We start from the raw sequence: 21,776 nt of genomic DNA on the forward strand, positions 1-21,776 counted from the left end.
ACAATATCAGCCTCTCAAATCTAAAATCCTGCTTTGAGAGGTGGTTATAGTACTGTTAGAGACTATCATCTTTATGCGTGTAACTGGGGACTGCAACTTCCAGAATTCAGTGGGGAAAGATGGGGTGGATGGAGAGACAGGTAGTTGTCCATTTACCCTGTCACATTTGTCCCTGTGAACACAGTGTACGGGGAGAGTGCTGGTCACAGTGCTTGCTGAAATGATAGTTGATCATGGATTCCACTGGTTTAAAACAATGGAATAAGAAAAGACCCTGGAAATTACTCTTACATGGTCATATCAATCTGGACTCAGAGATCGGAGAGTGGAGCCAAAGGAAATTCACATTTCCTGTCTGAATAGATGATTGATATACTGGATATAGATGAGAAAATAAAGAAGGGGAAAACCTGTCCAAACTGACCTAAGATCTTAATTCTCTCCATATCCAGCAGTATGAAAAGCTATCACATCCTTGTGTATTTTATTTCCTCAAGTTAACATTCCTGGCTGCCTCCAGATTCTACTAGCTAAGGTCAATCTTGCCTGACAACCCTTGAAAAAGATCCAGTTCTTGAGTTCATCTTCCCTCACAGATTTCAAGTTTCAGACTATTGTTTGCTTCTCAAGGCTGCTTGGCAAGGCTCTTAGACTTTGACTCCCCTTTGTTCCCTATTCACAGCTGGTGGTCAGCTCTGCTTACTTGCACATGACCTGTCCCAAGTCCTTGGAACCTTGGTCCATATCAGACTCCCAAGCCCTCTTCTTGTCCCAAGAGAAACATAAAAAAAATCTATAAAAGGGGAAAGGATCATAATACAGAAGATTCAGAAGATTCGCTTATCTCTGAAAGTGATTGTCTAAGGAAATAGATACCTCTTTTAGAAAATTTACATTCTCAAGAAGAAAGCAAGAAGATGAGGCCTGTATGAAACAGAAGCAGAAAGACAAAAGAGATGAGATAAAACCCAATTTGAAAATTACAAGTATGTTTGAGGAGTAATGTAGACTAACTTAAACAGAAGTAATAGTAACTCAAAGGCAAATTGAATAAAAATATCTAGACTTAAAAGAAGACCTAAAAGTAAAGAAAAGGGTGACATGAGATTCATACTCAAAGATCCGTATCTAGACATATCCTAGGGAGCAGGGAAGATAACAAGGAGTTTACAAGCATTCCGGTAAACTAAAACAGATTACTTAAAAACAACTAAAAATCAGATAACCCTCATTTAGAGCTTCCATTATAACAAAGTTCGTAACAAAATTTGGATGGATAAAATTTAAAATTTAAGCTACTGTTTAAGTGTAAACTAATGTGTTTATATATGATGGCAAGAGAAAACATGAGAAGTTTCAGAATAAAAATAATACTCATATTTTCTTCTTTAAAAAAGTCTTGAGCATAGCCAGGCATGGTGGCTTTTACCTGTAGTCCCAGCTACTCAGGACTCTGGAGGCTGAGGTGGGAGGATTGCTTGAGCCCAGGAGTTCGAGGTCAGTCTTGGCAACATTGTGAAACCCATGTCTAAAAACTTTTTTTTAATAAAAAATAAATCACATTACAGCTCTTTTAAAATTTGTCTAGCAGGTTTTCTGGTCTTTACCAGAAAGCCCCCCACAATGAAAAAAAATTTTTTTAAGAAAAGTAAGTTTTAAGAAATAAATCTTGGCTAGGAGCAGTGGCTCATACCTGTAATCCCAGCACTTTGGAAGGCCAAGGTGGGAGGATCACTTGAGCTCCGAGTTCAAGACCAGCCTAGGCAACATGGTGAAACCTCGTCTCTACTAAAAGTACAAAAAAAAAAAAAACCTAACCATGCATAGTGGCCCACACCTGTAATCCCAGCTACTCAGGGTGCTGAGGCAGAAGGATCGCTTGGGGCAGGAAGGTCAAGGATGCAGTGAGCCAAGATTATGCCACTACACTCCAGCCCAGGCAACTGGAGTGAGACCCCATCTCTAAATAAATAAATATTGAGTATCTTCAACTAACTAAGAAATCAGAATGAGAATTCCAAATGAAGGCCAGGTGCAGTGCTGATGCCTGTAAACCCAGCACTTTGGGAGGCCGAGGCAGGCAGATCACCTGAGGTCACGAGTTCGAGACCAGCCTGGCCAATTTGGTAAAACTCCATCTGTACTAAAAATCCAAAAATTAGCCAGGCATGGTGGCAGGCGCCTGTAGTCCCAGCTACTCAGGAGACTGAAGCAGGAGAATTGCTTGAACCCAGGAGGCAGAGGATGCAGTAAGCTGAGATCACACCATTGCACTCCAACCTAGGAGACAGAACAAGACTCTGTTTCAAAAAAATAAAATAAAAAGGAATTCCAAATGAGGAAGTTGTGCTATAAAATATGAACAATGAACATTAAAGCCTATTAAGTATTGTTTATTCAATTAACAGATATTTATTAAGTATTTTTACTATGTACTAAGCAAGGGAAATGCAACAGTGAACAAGACTGTTTATTCCACTTGAGGGAGATAAAGACAATTCAATAAGTAAGTATGGATCGGGCGCGGTGGCTCACACCTATAATTCCAGTACTTCGGGAGGCTGAGGCGAGCGGATCACCTGAGATCAGGAGTTCGAGATCAACCTGGCCAACATGGTGAAACGCCATCTCTACTAAAAATACAAAAATTAGCCAGGCGTGGTGGCGAGTGCCTGTAATCCCAGCTACTCGGGAAGCTGAGGCAGGAAAGTCACTTGAACCTGGGAGGTGAATGTTGCAGTGAGCCAAGATGGTGCCACTGCACTCCAGCCTGGGTGACAGAATAAGACTCTGACTCAAAAAAAGAAAAAAAAAGTAATTATGATCAAGTGTGTGCTATGAAGCACATAGTGGAGGTCGAGGGCCACCCAGAGGAAGTGCAATGTTAAAACGATGCTGGAAATTAGCCAGGCAAACAAGAGCAGGAAAGAGAAGATTATGGACAAAGTGAAGAGCCTCAAGCAAGAGAGAACATTTGAAAAATGGAAATGTGTTCACTGGGCCTGGAGCTTTGAGATCAGGCTACCAAGGTAATCAGGGGCTGGATCAGGACTGTAAGCCATGCTAAGGGCTTTGGTTTTTATCATAAAGGTAAGGCAAGGGATAGTTATTATGAAAGAGCTGATCAGGAACAAGATGATCAGATCTGAGCTTCAGAAAATATTCTTTTTTAGCCAGGCGCGGTGGCTCAAGCCGGTAATCCCAGCACTTTGGGAGGCCAAGACGGGCGGATCACGAGGTCAGGAGATTGAGACCATCGTGGCTAGCACGGTGAAACCCCGTCTCTACTAAAAAAATACAAAAAACTAGCCGGGCGAGGTGGCGGGCACCTGTAGTCCCAGCTACTCGGGAGGCTGAGGCAGGAGAATGGTGTAAACCCGGGCGGTGGAGCTTGCAGTGAGCTGAGATCCGGCCACTGCACTCCAGCCTGGGCGACACAGCGAGACTCTGTCTCAAAAAAAAAGACAGGGTCTCCTTTTGGTCGCCCAGGCTGGAGTAGAGTGGCACCATCATGGCTCACTGCAGCCTCGAACCCCCTAAGCTCAAGCAATCCTCCCACCTCAGCCCCCTGAGTATCTGGGACCACAGACTTGCACCATCATGCCTGGCTAGTTTTTCTTGTTTTGTTTTGTTTTGTTTTGTTTTGTTTTGTTTTGTTCTGTAGAGACAGAGTTTCACCATGTTGTCTAGGCGACTGCCTGGGCCTCCCAAAGTGCTGGGATTATAAGCATGAACTGCCATGCCCAACCATATTTTTTCTATGTAGGAAATGGTTCAGACTGTAGTAGATAATGGGTGGATTCATAAGATGTTTGCAAAAAAAGATAGGAAATCAAATCAACAGGATATGGTGAGTGACTGGAAACAGCAGGCGAGGGAGAGGAAAAGTTAAGAGCAACTTCTAAGTTTCTAGCAGGGGCCGTGAGGTGGATAATGGTGCTGTTACTGAGAAGGGAGATCTTGGAGGCAGACCAGGTTTAAGGGATGGACTCAGTTTGGAATATTTTGAGTTTGAGGAACCTGGGAATCATTCAAGTAGACAACTAGGTATATGAATCTGAAGCTAAGGGACAATATCTTTCTCAATGTACAGGTCTTGGAGTTAAAAACAATTGTCAAAAAGATTAGCCTAAGAATGTTCACAGTAGCTTTATTCACAAAAACCAAAAACTGGAAACAATCCAAATGTTCAATGGGAGGATGAATATACATACTGTGGTACATTTGTATTATGGAATACTCTGTAATAAAATAATAAACTATTGATATAATAATACTATAGGTGACTTCAAAACATCATATTAAGGAAGAAAAGCCAGAAAACACTACAGATTTTATTATTCTATTTGTGTGAAAATTAAGACTGGTAAAACTAGTCTATAGTAATAAAAATCAAATTAGTTGTTGCCTGGGGTTGCTGGGCAGTAGGAGGGGGTGTTGATGGCAAGGAGGGGGATGAGGGGATTAACTGGAAAGAGGCTGGAGGGAACTTGCTGTGTTGACGGAAATGTTCTGGGTCTGTCTTGACTGGGGTGTTTTTTACACAGAAGGGTACATTTGTCTTAACTCATCAGATTATATACAAAAGATCTGTGCATGTTACTGTATGCAAATTATATATCAGTAAAATTAATTAGTGAAAAATAAATAAAAAGCACCCAGGAGAGAATTTCCACAGGTTCCTACCATCATCATATCTACCCACCCTACATCTGTGCCCAGGTACTACCTTTCCTCCTGTTTATAAAAATGAACTGTCTTTTCCCCTAAAGCCACTCTTCCATTGCAGCACTAGATCCCATTCCTTCTCATCTCACCTCACTGAGGACATTACTCTGGTAATTCTCCTCTCGCCCTCCTGCATCAGTTTTTCTGTCTCTACTGGATCATTCACATGAGCACAGAAACATGCTGAAAAATCCCCCATTCTAAAAAGAGAGAGATGTCCCCCTTTGACCTGACATCCTCCTCCAGTTTACATTCCATTTCTCTGCTTTTGTTACAACAAAGTTCTTCATAAGTGTTGCCTGTATTTTCTGTCTACAAGTTCCTTCCATGTCGTCTCTTAAACTTGCTCCAGTTAGGGTTTTGCCTTCAACACAACTCAAACTGCCTGCCAAGGTCACCAATAACCTTTATGTGGCCAAATCAAATGGTCAATTCTCAGACCATTGATATTTTTTTCTCCGCTAAACACATTCTACACTTGCTTCAGGATTTGTTTTCCTCTTACCTCATTGGCCATTCTTCCTTTGCTGATCCATTTGCCTCAGCCTGATCCCTAAATATTAAGTTTGGCCCTTGCAACTCTTTTCTTTCTTGTCTATGTTGTCTTGATGGTCACATCCCATCTTGTGGCTTAAATACAATCTATATTCTGACAGTATACAATTAAAAAAAAAAACTCTCTCCTCAAGACCTGCATCAGCTCCAAACTCACAAGTTAATTCCCAGCATAGCTCAGAGGGAAAATTGCAAGGTCTGCTGAGTGAGAGAAAATACTATAAACACAGAAAATGCAGCAGTTGAAGGATAACTCGTATTGTCATAAATTTGGGGAGCATATTGACAGTATATTCTAAAGGTATTAGTCCACAGAGAAAAAAAATGTAAGGTTGGGTCTGGCTAAATTAATTAGTATAAATATGGAGATTTAATATGTTTAACTGCCTAGGTGTAACTAACAATTTGTTTGGTTGGTTAGCAGGACTGACTTTATTTTTTTTTTTTTTTTTTTTTTTTTTTTGAGACGGAGTCTCACTGTGTCTCCCAGGCTGGAGTGCAGTGGCGTGATCTCGGCTCACTGCAAGCTCCTCCTCCCGGGTTCACGCCATTCTCCCGCCTCAGCCTCCCAAGTAGCTGAGACTACAGGCGCCCGCCACCACGCCCGGCTAGTTTTTTGTATTTTTAGTAGAGACGGGGTTTCACCATGTTAGCCAGGATAGTCTCGATCTCCTGACCTCACGATCCACCCGCCTCGGCCTCCCAAAGTGCTGGGATTACAGGCTTGAGCCACCGCGCCCGGCCCAGGACTGACTTTAATAGTGGCCTATAGTGAATGAAATTGAGATGCCATCCTAGCACTTTGTGAGGCCGAGGCGAGTGGATCACGAGGTAAGGAATTCAAGACCAACCTGGCCAAGATGGTGAAACCGTCTCTACCAAAAATACAAAAATTAGCTGGGTGTGGTGGTGCACACCTGTAATCCCAGCTACTCAGGAGGCTGAAGCAGAAGAATGGCTTGAACCCGGGAGGTGGAGCTTGCAGTGAGCTGAGATCGTGCCACTGCACTCCAGCCTGGGTGACAGAGTGAGACTCGGTCTCAAAAACAAAAGAAATTGAGATGCCATTACTTCTTTAGTATGCTCTAGAAATTAAGCCACAGGCTTAGGGAAATCAGTATGTTAGAGCAGATATGATCACCCACATATCAACCATGCCTCCTGGAGGCCTAGAGGGTATTCCCTTCACCAAACCATTAACAAATTAATAAATATAAAAAATCAATCATTTAATAAATACTTGGGTTGGAAGCCTCGGTATTCTTTTAAAGCTCAGTGTTGGCTGATTCTGTAGGTCAGTGATGATGGTCGGAAATGTTGCCATGAAATTAGGAATCCCTGATTTCAATGGAATAATAGAATCCTGGTGTGTAGAAGGCCACGTGGCAGCATTTAATCATCAGAGACAGGATAGATGCAATTACCACATTAAGCTGCAGAGAGGAAATGTTAATCAAGAGCTTTAACCCAAGAGATTTGTGGCAATAATTAACAATTACAAGGTGCCTGGGGATGAAATAGGTGGGCAGTCCATCAAAGTTTTGCTTTAGAAAAATTCTAGGTCTTCCCTTCTTGCCTCCCGGTTATCTTGGCAGCTGCTTTTGTTTGGGGGCCATTCCACACCTAATGCAGGAAGATGGTGGTTGCAAAGAAGTCAGTGGAATGGATCAACTCTAGGCTCCTACTTGTTATAAAAAGTGGGAAGTACATACTGGGGTACAAGCAGACTCTAAAGATGATCAGGCAAGGCAAAGCAAAATTGGCTATCCTCACTGAAAACTGCCCAGCTTTGAGGAAATCCAAAATAGAGTGCTACACTGTGTTGACCCAAACTGGCGTGCATCACTACAGTGACAATACTTTTGAATTGGGCATAGCATGTGGGAAATACCGCAGCATATGCACGCTGTCCATCATTGATCCAGGCGATTCTGATATCATTAGAAGCATGCCAGAACAGACAGGCCACCACCTTGGCCATTCAGGTTTCTCAGCCAGTTCATCCTGTGGGCCTTGGAGAGTCCAAACCAATCTGGGGCCGAAAGTTTCCCCAACACAGTACAGCTGCTCTACCAAAAAGCAACCAAACTGCTTCTTTAAGTGGGTCTGTGATCCTGTTCCTCCTGTCTGGGTAAGACCTCCCAACCAGGGTCTCCAGCCACCTCCTACAGGTGCATTCAGGTTGACAATAGATCAGTATCCCCCTGGGATGGAGCTTCCAGAGGAAGAGGCAGGCTGCCATTTTTGCTCTTTCACAGCCTTCACCGGTGATACCTTCAGGTACAGGAAAAACAAAGGTGACTAGGGTCTGAGGTAGACCCCCAGAAAACCACAGCAGACCTATGGAAAAGTGGCCAGACAGTTAAAAGAAAAACAAACAAACAGGAAACAACAACAACAAAGAAAACAACACAAAATTCCCACCCAAAGGTCAGCAACCTTGAATACTGAAGGTAGATAAGCCCACAAAGAAAAGAAAGAATCAATGCAAAAACAATAAAAACTCAAAAAGAAAGGAAGATGACACAAAAACAAATGGAAAAACATTCCATGCTCATGGATAGTACGAATCGATATCATGAAAATGGCCACACTGTCCAAAGCAATTTATAGCTTTAATGCTATTCCCAATAAACTATCATTGACATTTGTCACAGAATTTAAAAAGAACTATTTTAAAATTCATATGGAACCAAAAAAGAGCCCAAATAGCCAAGACAATCCTAAGCAAAAAGAACAAAGCTGGAGACATCATGCTATCTGACTTCAAACTATACTTCAAGGCTACAGCAACCAAAAGAGCATGGTACTGGTACAAGAACAGACACATAGACAAATGGAGCAGAATAGACAACCCAGAAATAAGACCACACACCTACAACCATCTGATCTTCAACAAGCCTGACAAAAACAAGCAATGGGGAAAGGATTCCCTATTTAACTAATGGTGCTGGGAGAACTGGCTAGTCATATGCAGAAAATTGAAATTGAACCCCTTCCTTATACTAAAAAATTAACTCAAGGTGGATTAAAGACTTAAATGTAGGCAGGGCACGGTGGCTCAAGCCTGTAATCCCAGCACTTTGGGAGGCTGAGACAGGCGGATCACGAGATCAGGAGATCGAGACCATCCTGGCTAGCATGGTGAAACCCTGTCTCTACTAAAAATACAAAAATAATTAGCTGGGCGAGGTGGTGGGCGCCTGTAATCCCAGCTACTCGGGAGGCTGAGGCAGGAGAATGGCATGAACCTGGGAGGCGGTGCTTGCAGTGAGCTGAGATCCAGCCACTGTACTCCAGCCTGGGCGACAGAGCGAGACTCCGTCTCAAAAAAAAAAAAAAAAAAAAAAAGACTTAAATATAAAACCCAAAACCATAAAAACCCAAGAAGAAAATCTAGGCAATACCATTCAGGGCATAGGCACAGGCAAAGATTTTATGATGAAGATGCCAAAAGCAATTGCAACAAAATAAAAAGTTGAAAGATCTAATTAAACTCAAGCACTTCTGCACAGTAAAAGAAAAGATCATCAGAATGAACAGACAACCTACAGAATGGGAGAAAATTTTTATAATCTATTCATCTGACAAAGGTCTAATATCCAGCATTTACAAGGAAGAACAAAAACTTAAACTTACAAGAAAAGAAAACAATCCCATTAAAAAGTGGGAAAAGGACATGAACAGACACTTCTCAAAAGAATACATACATGTGGCCAACAAACATATAAAAAAAGGTTCAACATTACTGATCATTAGAGAAATGCAAAACAAAATCACAATGAGATACCATCTCACATCAGTCAGAATGGCTATTGTTAAAGTAAAAAAATAACTGATACTGGCAAGGTTATGGAGAAAAAGGAACACTTTTACACTGTTGGCGGAAGTGTAAATTAGTTCAACCATTGTGGCAGACAGTGTGGCAATTCCTCAAAGACCTAGAGGCAGATATGCCATTTGACCCAGCAATCCAATTACTGGGTATATACCCAAAAGAATATAAATCATTCTTTTTTTTTTTTTTTTTTTTTTGAGATGGAGTCTCGCTCTGTCACCCAGGCTGGAGTGCAGTGATGTGAACTGGGCTTACTGCAACCTCTACCTCCCAGGTTCAAGCAATTCTTACACCTCAGCCTCCCAAGTAGCTAGGAATACAGGTGCATGCCACCAGGCCTGACTAATTTTTATGTTTTTAGTAGAGACGGGATTTCACTATGCCAGCCAGGCTGGTCTCAAACTCCTGACCTCAGATGATCCACCTGCCTCGGCCTCCCAAAGTACTGAGATTACAGGTATGAGCCACTGTGCCCAGCCCTCATCCTATTATAGATACATGCGTGCCTATGTTCATTGCACCACTATTTACAATAGCAAAGACATAGAATCAACCTAAATGCCCAGCAATGATAGACTAGATAAAGAAAATGTGGTACACATACACCACGGAATACTATGCAGCCATTAAAAAGAATGAGATCATGTCCTTTGCAGGGACATGGATGGAGCTGGAGGCCATTATCCTCAACAAACTAATGCAGGAACAGAAAATCAAATACTGCATTTTCTCACTTATGAGTGGGAGCTGAATAATGAGAAAACATGGACACATAGTGGGGAACAACACACACTAAGGTCTGTTGAGGGTGGGAGGAGAAGGGAGGAAGGAGAGCATCAGAATAGCTGATGGATGCTGGGCTTAATACCTAGGTGATGGGATGATCTGTGCAGCAAATCATCATGGCACATTTTTACCTATGTAACAAACCTGTACGTTTTGCACATGTACCCTTGAACTTAAAAAAAAAAAAAAAGACGTAAAAAAACAGAGAAATGCAAAACGTAAAAGAAAAAAAAATCACATTAAATGTAGGCGAGGCATGGTGGCTCACTCCTGTAATCCCAACACTGTGGGAGACCAAGGCAGGAGGACTGCTTGAGTCCAAGAGTTTAAGACTGCAATGAGCAATGATAGCACCACTACACTCTAGTCTGGGTGAAAGTGAAAGACTCTATCTCTAATAATAATAATAATAATAATAATGACAATGATAATTATATTAAATATAAATGGTCTAAACATACCCCATTAAAAGGCAAAGAGTAAGATTTTAATTATATCCTACCTGCAGGAAACCCACATTAAATATAAAAATACAAATACATTAAAAGTAAAAGAAGAGAATAATATATACTATGCTTATACTAATCAAAAGAAAACTGGAGTAGTTATAGACAAATATTTCAGTACTTAAAAAGTACTACCAGAGATAAAGAAGATTTATAATGATACAGTAGTCAATTCATGAAGAGGAAATAATAATCCTAAATTATGGACCTAATAACACATTTTCACAAGGAGCAAAACTGATAGAACTCTGAGAATAAATAGATGCAATCCTTCATTATAGTGAGAGATTTTTATATCCATCTCTCAATATGTGATAGAACAAGTGAACAGAAAATTAGCAAAGATACAGTATTGAAAAACACTATCAAATAATTTGACAAAATTGAAATTTATAAAACACTCCACTCCATGACAACAGAATATACATTTTTTTAAGTGCACATGGAACGTTTATTAAGACAGATGATATTGTGAGCCCCCCAAAAATCTCAATAAATTTAAAGGATTCAAATCGTATAAAGTATGTTTTCTGACCAATGTGGAATAAAATTAAAAATCAAAAATAGAAATATCTGAAAAAAAACCCTCAAAATAGTTGTAAATGAAATAACACACTTTTAAACAACCCATAGGGTCAAAGAAGAAATCAGAAAAGGAAATCAGAAAACAATTTGAGTTGAGTTAAAACAAAATGACAACATATTGAAATTTGTAAAATGTAGCTAAAGCAGCACTCAGAGGGGAATTTATTGCACTAAGTGCCTACATTAGAAAAAAAGAACCAAATCAGTGACATCAGCTTCCTCCTTAATAAACTAGAAATGAAAAGAGTAAATGAAACCCAAAGTAAGCAAAAATAAATAAATAAATAAATAAGAAGAATAAAGAGCATAATTAAACAGAAAGCAGAAAATTAACAGAGGAAATCAATGAGACCAAAAGCTGTTACTTTGTGATCAATTAAATTGATAATCTCCTAGCCAGGCTGATCAGTAAAAGGAAGAAAGGAACTGCAGTGTGTATTCTGGATGTAAAACGAGGAGGAAGAGGAGGAGGAAGAGAAGGAAAAAGGAAAGGAAAAAAGGAAGGAAGGAAGGAATTAAAAGAAAAATAGAGAGGATACAAATTGCCCATGTCAGGAGTAAGACGTGATATCAATGCAGAATCCACAGGTATTAAAAGCAAAACAAAGGAAATTAGGAACAATGTCATGCCAATAAATTCAACAATTTAGATGAAATGGACAAATTCATTGAGAGATACAAGCTACCTAAGCACACATGAAAGAAACAGAATCCCAAATAGCACCTTTTCTATTAAAGAACTTGCACCTATAGTTAAAATCTTCCTATTAAAATAAAACTACTCCGGGCTCATATAAATTATTTGGTGAGACCTAAAAACGGAAATACCATTTGATTTAGCAATTCCATTACTGGGTATATGCCCAGAGGAATATAAGTTGTTCTGTTATAAAGATACACGCATGCATATGTTTATTGCAGCACTATTCACAATAGCAAAGACATAGAATCAACCTAAATGCCCATCAATGAGAGACTGGATAAAGAAAATGTGGTACATATACACCATGGAATACTATGCAGCCATGAAAAAGAATGAGATCATGTCCTATGCTATGGAGGAACATGAATGGAGCTGGAGGTCATTATCCTTAGCAAACTAGCAAAGGAACAGAAAACCAAATACTGCACATTCTCACTTATAAGTGGGAGCTAAATGATAACACATGGATACATACAGGGGAACCACACACTGGGGTCTATCAGAGGGTGAAGGTTGGAAGGAGGGAGAGGATCAGGAATAATAACTAATGGGTACTAGGCCTAATACCTGGATAGTAATCTGTACAACAAACCCACATGACATAAGTTTACCTATATAATAAACCTGCACATATAACCCTCAACTTAAAATAAAAGTTAAAACATAAACATTAAACAAATTTTAAAAATTAAATTATTTGGCAAATTCTACCAAACATTTAGGAAATAAATAACACCAATGCTATGCACATTCTTCCAAAAATTTGAGAAGAATAAAATACTAACTCATCCTATGAGACTAGAGGCTAGCATTACTCTGACACCAAAATATAACAATTACAAGACTCAAACAAACAAAAGCTAAGGACCAATATACCTCATGAACATAAATGCAAAAAGAGCCTTAACAAAATTTTACCGAGTTGAATCAAACAATGTCCAAAAATGGTAATACCTTATGCCCAATTGGAATTTCCCCTCAGAAATGCAAGTTTAGTTTAACATTTGAAAATCAATGGAATTTACCATATAAAAAAACCAAAACCAAACCAAACAAAAAACAAACCTACTATATGTTCATCTCAGTAGATTCAGAAAAAGATTTCACAAAAATCCAGTATCTGTTCCCGATTTTTTAAAAAATCTGCCAGGGCCAGATGTGGTGGCTTACATGTGTAATCCCAGCACTTTGGGAGGCACAGGCGGGTGGATCACCTGAGGTCAGGAGTTTGAAACCAGTCTGGTCAACATGGTGAAGCCCCATCTCTACTGAAAATTCAAAATTAGCCACAAGTGATGGTGTATGCCTGTAATCCCAGCTACTTGAGAAGCTGAGGTGGGAGAATCACCTGAACCTGGGACAGGGAGGTTGCAGGGAGACAAGATCATGCCATTGCACTCCAGCCTGGGCAACAAGAACAAAACTCCATCTCAAAAAATAAATAAATAAATAAATAAAAATAAATAAAAAATCTACCAGGTGTGGTGGCTCATGCCTATAATCCCAGCATTTGGGAGGTCAAGGCGGGATGATCACTTGAGCCAGGAGTTTAAGACCATCCTAGACAACATGGCAAAACCCCATCTCTACAAAAAAATTCCCAAATTAGCAGGGCATGGTGGCATGTGTCTGTAGTCCCAGCTACTCAGAAGGCTGAGGTGAGAGGATTATGTGAGCCCGGGAAGATGAGGCTGAAGTGAGCCATGATTGCATCACTGTACTCCAGCCTGGGTAACAGAGCAAGACTGCCTCAAATAAGTAAACAAACAAACACAAATAAATAAATAAAATGTTACCTAACTAAGAGTAGAAGGAATAAAACGAATAAAATTTCCTCAACTTTATAAAGTTACCCCTCAAAATCTAAAGCTAATATGATTCTTAATGATGAAAGACTGAATGTTTCTCCCTAACATTAGGAGTAAGGCAGGCATGTAAGTTCTCACCACTTGTACTCAACATTGTACTAAAGAAAGCCAGTATATTAAGGCAAGAAAAATAAATAGAATATATCCAGATTGGAAAGGGAGACATTAAACTGCCTTTACTTGCAGATGACATACTTTGAAGTAGAAAATTCTACAGAATGTACAAAAAAGCTGCTGGAACTAATAAATGAGTTCAGCACAGTTGAATGGTACAAGATCAATTTCAAAAATTAATTGTATTTCTAAATACTAGGAACAAAAAATCAGAATTGAAAATTTTAAGGCCCAACATTCACAATAGCATTAAAAGACATGAAAGGCTGGTTGGGTGCGGTGGTTCATGCCTGTAATCCCAGCATTTTGGGAGGCTGAGGTAGATGGATCACCTGAGGTCAAGAGTTCGAGATCAGCCTGACCAACATGGTGAAATCCCGTCTCTACTAAAAATACAAAAATTAGCCAGGTGTGGTGGCATGTGCCTGTAGTCCCAGCTACTCGGGAGGCTGAGACAGAATTGCTTGAGCCCAGGAGGCAGAGGTTGCGATGAGCCGACATCATACCACTGCACTCCAGTAGGTGGGACTACAGACACATGCCACCACGCCCTGCTAATTTTGGAAGTTTTTGTAGAGATGGAGTTTTGCCATGTTACAGCCTAGGATGGTCTCAAACTCCTGGGCTCAAGTGATCTTCCTTCCTTGACCTCCCAAATGCTGGGATTATAGGCATGGGCCATCACACCTGGCAGATTTTTTATTTATTTTTATTTATTTATTTTTTGAGACAGAGTTTTGCTCCAGTTTCATTCTTCCGTATGTGGCTTGCCAATTATCCCGGCATCATTTGTTGAATAGGGTGTCCTTTCCCCACTGTATGTTTTTGTTTGCTTTGTTGAAGATCAGTTGGCTATAAGTATTTGGCTTTATTTCTGGATTCTCTATTTTGTTCCATTGGTCTGTGTGCCTATTTTTGTGTCAGTACTATGACGTTTTGGTGACTATGGCCTTGCAGTATAGTTTAAAGTCAGGTAATGTGATGCCTCCAGATTTGTTCTTTTTTTTTTTTTTTTTTTTTTTTGAGATGGAGTTTTGCTCTTGTTGCCCAGGCTGGAGGTGCAGTGGTGCAATTACTGCAACCTCTACCTCCTGGGTTCCAGCAATTCTCCTGCCTCAGCCTCCCGAGTAGCTGGGATCACAGCCATGCACTACCACACCTGGCTAATTTTTTGTATTTTAATAGAGATGAAGTTTCACCATGTTGGCCAGAATGGTCTCGAACTCCTGCCCTCAGGCGATCCACCCACCTCGGCCTCCTGAAGTGCTGGGATTACAGGTGTGAGCCACCGTGCCCAGCCAGATTTGTGTTTTTTTGGTTGTTGTTTTTTGTTTTTCTTAGTATTGTTTTGGCTATGTGGGCTCTTTTTTTTTTGTTCCATATGAATTTTAGGATTGCTTTTTCTAGTTCTGTGAAGAATGATAGTGGTATTTTGATGGGAATTGCATTGAATTTATAGATGAATATAATGTATGTTCTGCAGTTGGGTAGAATGTTCTGTAAGTATCTGTTAAGTCCATTTGTTCAAGGGTATAGTTTAAGTCCGTTGTTCCTTTTTTGGTTTTCTGTCTTGATGACCTGTCTGGTGCTGTCAGTGGAGTATTGAGGTCCCCCACTATTATTGTGTTGCTGTCTATCTCTTTTCTTAGGTCTAGTAGTAATGGTTTTGTGAATTTGGGAGCTCTAGAATTAGATGCATATACGTTTAGGATTGTGATATTTTCCTGTTGGACTACTCCTTTTGTCATTACTTAATGTCCCTCTTTGTCTTTTTTACCTGTTGTTACTTTAAGGTCTTTTTTTTTTTTTTGTCTGATATAAAAATAAATATTCCTACATGCTTTTGATGTTCATTTGCATGAAATATCTTTTTCCACCCCTTTACCTTATGTTTATGTGGGTCCTTATGTGTTAGCTGAGTTTCTTGAAGACAGCAGACACTTGATTGGGTGAATTCTTATCCATTCTGACATTCTGTGTCTTTTAAGTGGATCATTTAGGCCATTTACATTCAACGTTAATATTGAGATATGAGATACTATTCTGTTCATCCTGCTAGTTGTTGCCTGAATACCTTATTTTTGTTGTTGCTATTGTTGTTGTTATTGTCTTAGATGCCCTGTGGGATGTATTCTTTAAAATGGTTCTACTTTGGTGTATTTTGAGGTTTTGTTTCAAGAGTTAGAATTCCTTTTAGCATTTCTTGTAGTGCTGGCTTAGTAGTGGCGAATTCTCTCAGCATTTCTTTGTCTGAAAAAGACTTTATCTTTCCTCCACTTATGAAGTTTAGGTTTGCTGGATACAAGATTCTTGGCTGATAATTGTTTTGTCTAAGGAGGCTAAAGATAGGATCCCAATCCCTTCTAGCTTATAGGGTTTCTACTGAGAAATCTACTGTTATTCTGATAGGCTTTCCTTTATAGGTTACCAGATGCTTTTGCCTCACTGTCCTTAAGATGTTTTCTTTTGCCGGGCGCGGTGGCTCAAGCCTGTAATCCCAGCACTTTGGGAGGCCGAGACGGGTGGATCACGAGGTCAGGAGATCGAGACCATCCTGGCTAGCATGGTGAAACCCCGTCTCTACTAAAAAATGCAAAAAACTAGCCAGGCGAGGTGGCGGGCGCCTGTAGTCCCAGCTACTCGGGAGGCGGAGCTTGCGGTGAGTCGAGATCTGGCCACTGCACTCCAGCCTGGGTGACAGAGCCAGACTCCGTCTCAAAAAAAAAAAGAAAAAAAAGATGTTTTCTTTTGCCTTGACTTTAGATAACCTGATGACCATGTGTCTAGGTGATGATCTTTTTGTGATAAATTTCCTGGGTGTTCTTTGAGCTTCTTGTATTTGGATGTCTAGATCTCCAGGAAGGCCAGAGAAGTTTTCCTCGATTATTCCCTCAAATAAGTTTTCCAGACTTTCAGATTTCTCTTCTTCCTCAGGAACACCTGATGGCAGTGACACATCTCATCCAGCTCCCATGCAGTCAGCAAAGCCAGTCTCACCACCATGCCCCACCCACAGCATGGAGTTTATATCCAGGTGAGTAAGACTGAGATCTTGCCCCAGGCTACAAGCTTCCCTGCTGAGAAAGCAAGCAGGGCTTTCAGGCCCCGCCTCTCCCTGCCTGCTGTGGTTTCCATGCTCTTATCTGCACTTCCTGTTCACCCCCCTCTCCATTTTGCCCAGGAAAATTCACGCTTGGTCAAAATTATTACAAAGTTCAACTTGAAGTTTCTTTCCCCCTGTGGTCCTTCCCCAGTTCCACTGGCAGCCCCCCAACAAAGATCCCTGTGAGAAAAAGTCAGAAACGACCTTCCTGGCCTTCCCTGGGGACCAGGAGTGCCTATAGGGCTTTCCCCATTGCTGCTTCTACCTTTATATTTCGCTCAGCTCTCTAAAGTTGTTTCAGCTATAGGTTAGGTTAAATCTTTCTCCTGTAATCTGGATTTTCAGGTTCCCCAGTGAGGATGTGTGTTCAGAGGCAGACTTTCCCCTCTCACACATTGGCCACTCACAGTTTTTTTACTGTCTGATGGAGTTTACAGCAGCAAGTTGCTTCTTTCTAAGGGTCTGTGAATTTTTTGGGTTTGTTTTTGTTTTTTGTTTGTTTTTGTTTTTTTTTTTCTTTTAACTCTACAGAGAAGTACCCTTACATCTGTTGGTGGACACTTAGGTTGTTTACAATCTTGGCTATTGTGAATACTGCTGCAGTAGACATGAGAGTGCAGATATCTCTTTGATACATTGATTTCTTTTCTTTTGGATGTATACCCAGCAGTGGAATTGCTAGATCATATGGAAGATCTATTTTTAGTTTTTGAGGAATCTCCATACTGTTTTCCTTTATGTAGTGTAATAGTGTACAGCTACTGTAATAGTAGCGGTATTAATTTACATTTCCACCAACAGTATGTGAGCATTCCCCTTTCTCCACATTCTTGCTAGCAAATGGTCTTTCTGACAATACCTATTTTAACTGGAGTGAGATGATATCTCATTGTGGTTTTGATTTGCATTTCTCTGATGACTAGTGATGTTGAGCGCTTTTCCATTTACCTGTTGGCCATTTGTATGTCTTCTTTTGTGAAATGTCCATTCAGCTTATTTGCCCATTTTTAAATCAGATATTTGGTTTCGTCGTTGTTGTTGTTGTTGTTTTTGCTATCAAGTTGTTTGAGTTCCTTATATATTCTGGTGATTAATCTGTCATCGGATAGATAGTTTGCAAATTTTCTCCCATTCTGTAGGTTGTCTCTTCACTCTGTTATTTCCTTTGCTGTTTAGAAGGGTTTTTTCTTTGTTTTTTAGCTTGATGTAATCCTGTTTGTGTATTTTTGCTCGGTTGCTTGTGTTTTTTAACTCTTACTCAAAAAATCTTTGCCCAGACAAATGACCTGGAGTATTTCCCCAATGTTCTCTTCTAGTAGTTTCATAGTTTCAGGTCTTACATTGAAGTCTTTGATTCATTTTGATTAGATTTTTGTATATGGTCAAAAGAGATAGGGGTCTAGTTTCACTATTCTGCATATGGTTATCTAGTTTTCCCTGTACTATTTATTGAAGAGGCTGTCTTTTCCCCAGTGTATGTTTTTGGTGCCTTTGTTGAAAATGAATTGGCTGTAAATGTATGGATTTATTTCTGAGTTCTCTGTTCTGTTCCATTGGTCTATGTGTCAGGCCTCTGAGCCCAGGCCAAGCCATCGCATCCCCTGTGACTTGCCCATATTAGCCCAGCTGGTCTGAAGTAACTGAAGAATCACAAAAGAAGTGAAAAGGCCCTGCTCCGCCTTAACCGATGACATTCCACCACAAAAGAAGTGAAAATGGCCCGTCCTTGTCTTAAGTGATGACATTACCTTGTGAAAGTCCTTTTCCTGGCTCATCCTGGCTCAAAAAGCTCCCCCAATGAGCACCTTGTAACCCCCACTCCTGCCTGCCAGAGAACAACCCCCCTTTGACTGTAATTTTCCTTTATCTACCCAAATCCTATAAAATGGCCCCACCCTTATCTCCCTTCACTGACTCTCTTTTCGGACCCAGCCTGCCTGCACCCAGGTGATTAAAAAGCTTTGTTGCTCACACAAAGCCTATTTGGTGGTCTCTTCACATGGACACGCATGACACTATGTGTCTGTTTTTATGCCACTACCATGCTGTTTTGCTTACTATAGCTTTGTAGTAGATTTTAAAGTCAGATAATGTCGGGCGTGGTGGCTCACGCATGTAATTCCAGCACTTTGGGAGGCCGATGCGGGCAGATCACGAGGTCAGGAGACCGAGACCATCCTGGCTAACATGGTGAAACCCTGTCTCTACTAAAAATACAAAAAATTAGCCAGGCCTGGTGGCGGGTGCCTGTAGTCCCAGCTACTCGGGAGGCTGAGGCAGGAGAATGGCGTGACCTCGGGAGGCGGAGCTTGCAGTGAGCCAAGATCGCGCCACTGCACTCCAGCCTGGGAGACAGAATAAGACTCCATCTCAAAAAATATATAAATAAATAAAGTCAGATAATGTGATGCCCCCAGTGAGGACTAATATCACTTTGGATAAAAAATATTTATTTTTAATTCAATAATTTTTTCAGTTTTAAAATTTTCCTTTTAAATAAATTTTAACAAACACATATAATATAATCACGTATAAAAATAAATAGTCTTTCTTTCTTCCTTTCTTTTTTTTTTTTTTGAAATGTAGTCTCACTCTGTCACCAGGCTGGAATAATGTAGTGGCGCAATCTTGGCTCACTGCAACCTCCACCTCACGGGTTCAAGTGATTCTTCTGCCTCAGCCTTCTGAGTAGCTGAGACTACAGGTGTGCTACCACGCTCAGCTAATTTTTGTATTTTTAGTAGAGACAGTATTTCACCCTGTTGGCCAGGATGGTCTTGATCTCTTAACCTCTTGATCAGCCTGCCTTGGCCTCCCAAAGTGCTGGGATTGCCAGTGTGAGCCACTGCGCTCGGCCTTCTATTTTTTATATGTATATATTCAAGGAAAGATGTTTACCTAATGTCAATGATGATTATTTCTGAATGGTGAAATTTGAAGGTAACTATTAGTTTCTCCTTTATAGCTTCCTGCATTGACTTTCTATAAAACATGACAGTTTGAAGCAAGTGTTCATTTCGTTGCTTACACCAAAATGTCAGAATTTTTTCTTAAAAAAAGGCATAAGCTCAAAAGTACTAAAAGCCCAGGAGAGGAGACTATAGTGGTTAAGATGTGTCAGGAAAATTTTGGAAGCTGAAAAGTGGATGGACTAGAGAGAACTGACTTCAGAGAACTGAAAAGCCAAAATATAAGCCTAAAGTTGTGTGTGTGTGTACGTTGGAGCTGGGGGTGTGAATCCAGAGAGAAGTAAGCTTAATTTTACTGCAGCATCCTGGAATGGTTCTTAAATTGAAGGCACAGGTATCTCCAGAGGAGGGGTAAGTATGGTATTGAAAATAGAAGAACTGGTTGAATTATAAGGAGGGAAGGTCATTTGTAGATTCCTTCTTTCAACCCACATAGGCTGTCAACCAGTAGTCTCAAAGTGAGGTCGTTGACCGGCAGCAATAGAAAATTACAAATACAAATTACCAGGCTTCACCCCTGACCTCCTGAATGAGAAACTCTAGAGTTGGTGCCACCGGTAGAGAGTCAAAACTGCAAGTTGTCCAGGTTCTTGGCGTTTTGAACAAAGATTTGGAAGAAACACCCAGCAAAGCAAAGAAAGAATGAAGCAACAAAAGAACGAAAGTGGGGATTTATTGAAAAAGAAAGTACACTCCACAGTGTGGGAGCAGACCCAAGCAGTGGCTCAAGAGCCCAGATACAGAATCTTCTTGGGTCCAAATACCCCCTAGAAGATTCCCCTTGGGTACTTCATGCTCACCTCATGTAAATGAAGTGGTATCCCCCACTCAGTCTGATTGGTTACAGAAAGCAACCATTCAGAGGTTGGAGTGAAGTCACGAAGTTGCAAACAAAGACTCCACCCGCACTCAGCATGATTTGTTGTGGACAGCAAATTTCCCATCTGCCACGCAGAAAAGGTCCAAGGGAGTAGCCTCTGCTTCTTTTGTTACTGAGGCATGGAATGTTAGGGTTTTCCTTTCAATTTAGTTCTAGGAAGTCAGAGTGAAACAGCCCTAGGTTCCCTGCCTCCAGACCCTATTCTCCTGCCTCAATGGGACCCAGCAACCTGTGTTTTACCAAGCCCTCCATGGGACTCTGGTACATGTTAGAATTTGAGAATCACACCATTAGATTGGAGGTTTATTATCTGGAAAGTTTGAAGCAGAGAAAAGGTAGACTCAGAGACACCAGGAATAGCTGAAGGTATGAGTAATTTACTGAAATTAGTAAATGTGCGGCAGGTGAAAATCTACTTATTCCAAGTAATATATTTAACCCCCAATTGAGCCCCAGGATGTTGGCATCCAGGGTTTCATTCCTTAGAGAGCGATTAACACATTGCTACCCAATGTTTGGTTCACAAACTGGTATTCATTATTGGTCTACAACAAGATATGGAATTTTGTGCAACAATGGAAATCTACTATGTCACTAAGTGCACTGTGTGGTTTGGCTTACTTTTTTTAATTAGAGAACTTCTCTCTGAGGAAATTAACTAGCAATCTGAACTGTGTCTGATATCCTTACAGCAGAAAAAAAAAATTACAGTTAAAAAAAAACCCCATACTTTAACATCTTCAAATAGATAAAAGAGCTAGCATCCCTATACTAGATGATAAAGCTATTTTTATTTTTATGTTTTTTATGTTAATATTTATTTATTTATTTATTTGGAGACGGAGTCTTGCTGTGTTGTCTAGGCTGGAGTGCAGTGGCACAATCTCTGCTAGCTGCAACCTCCACCTCCCAGATTCCAGCAATTCTCCTACCTCAGCCTCCCAAGTAGCTGGGACTACAGGCATGCACCACCACGCCCGGTTAAGTTTTGTATTTTTAGTAGAGATGGGGCTTTGCCATCATGGCCAGTTTGGTCTCAAACTCCTGACCTCAGGAGATCCACCCGTCTCAACCTCCCAGCGTGCTGGGATTACAAGTGTGAGCCACCGCACCCAGCCGATTTTTTTTTTTTTTTTTTTTT

General features: G+C 40.5%; 1 non-coding gene across 1 annotated transcript; it reads left to right on the forward strand.

Moving 5' to 3' along the window:
• Positions 1 to 1,558: 1,558 nt before the first annotated feature.
• Positions 1,559 to 1,619, forward strand: LOC126944967 (U7 small nuclear RNA). Its single transcript, XR_007722248.1, has one exon. It is a non-coding gene; the product is annotated as a U7 small nuclear RNA (small nuclear RNA).
• The last annotated feature ends 20,157 nt before the right edge of the window (positions 1,620 to 21,776 follow it).

Source organism: Macaca thibetana, chromosome 1 (assembly GCF_024542745.1).
Source record: "Macaca thibetana thibetana isolate TM-01 chromosome 1, ASM2454274v1, whole genome shotgun sequence".
Classification (NCBI taxonomy): Eukaryota; Metazoa; Chordata; class Mammalia; order Primates; family Cercopithecidae; genus Macaca; species Macaca thibetana.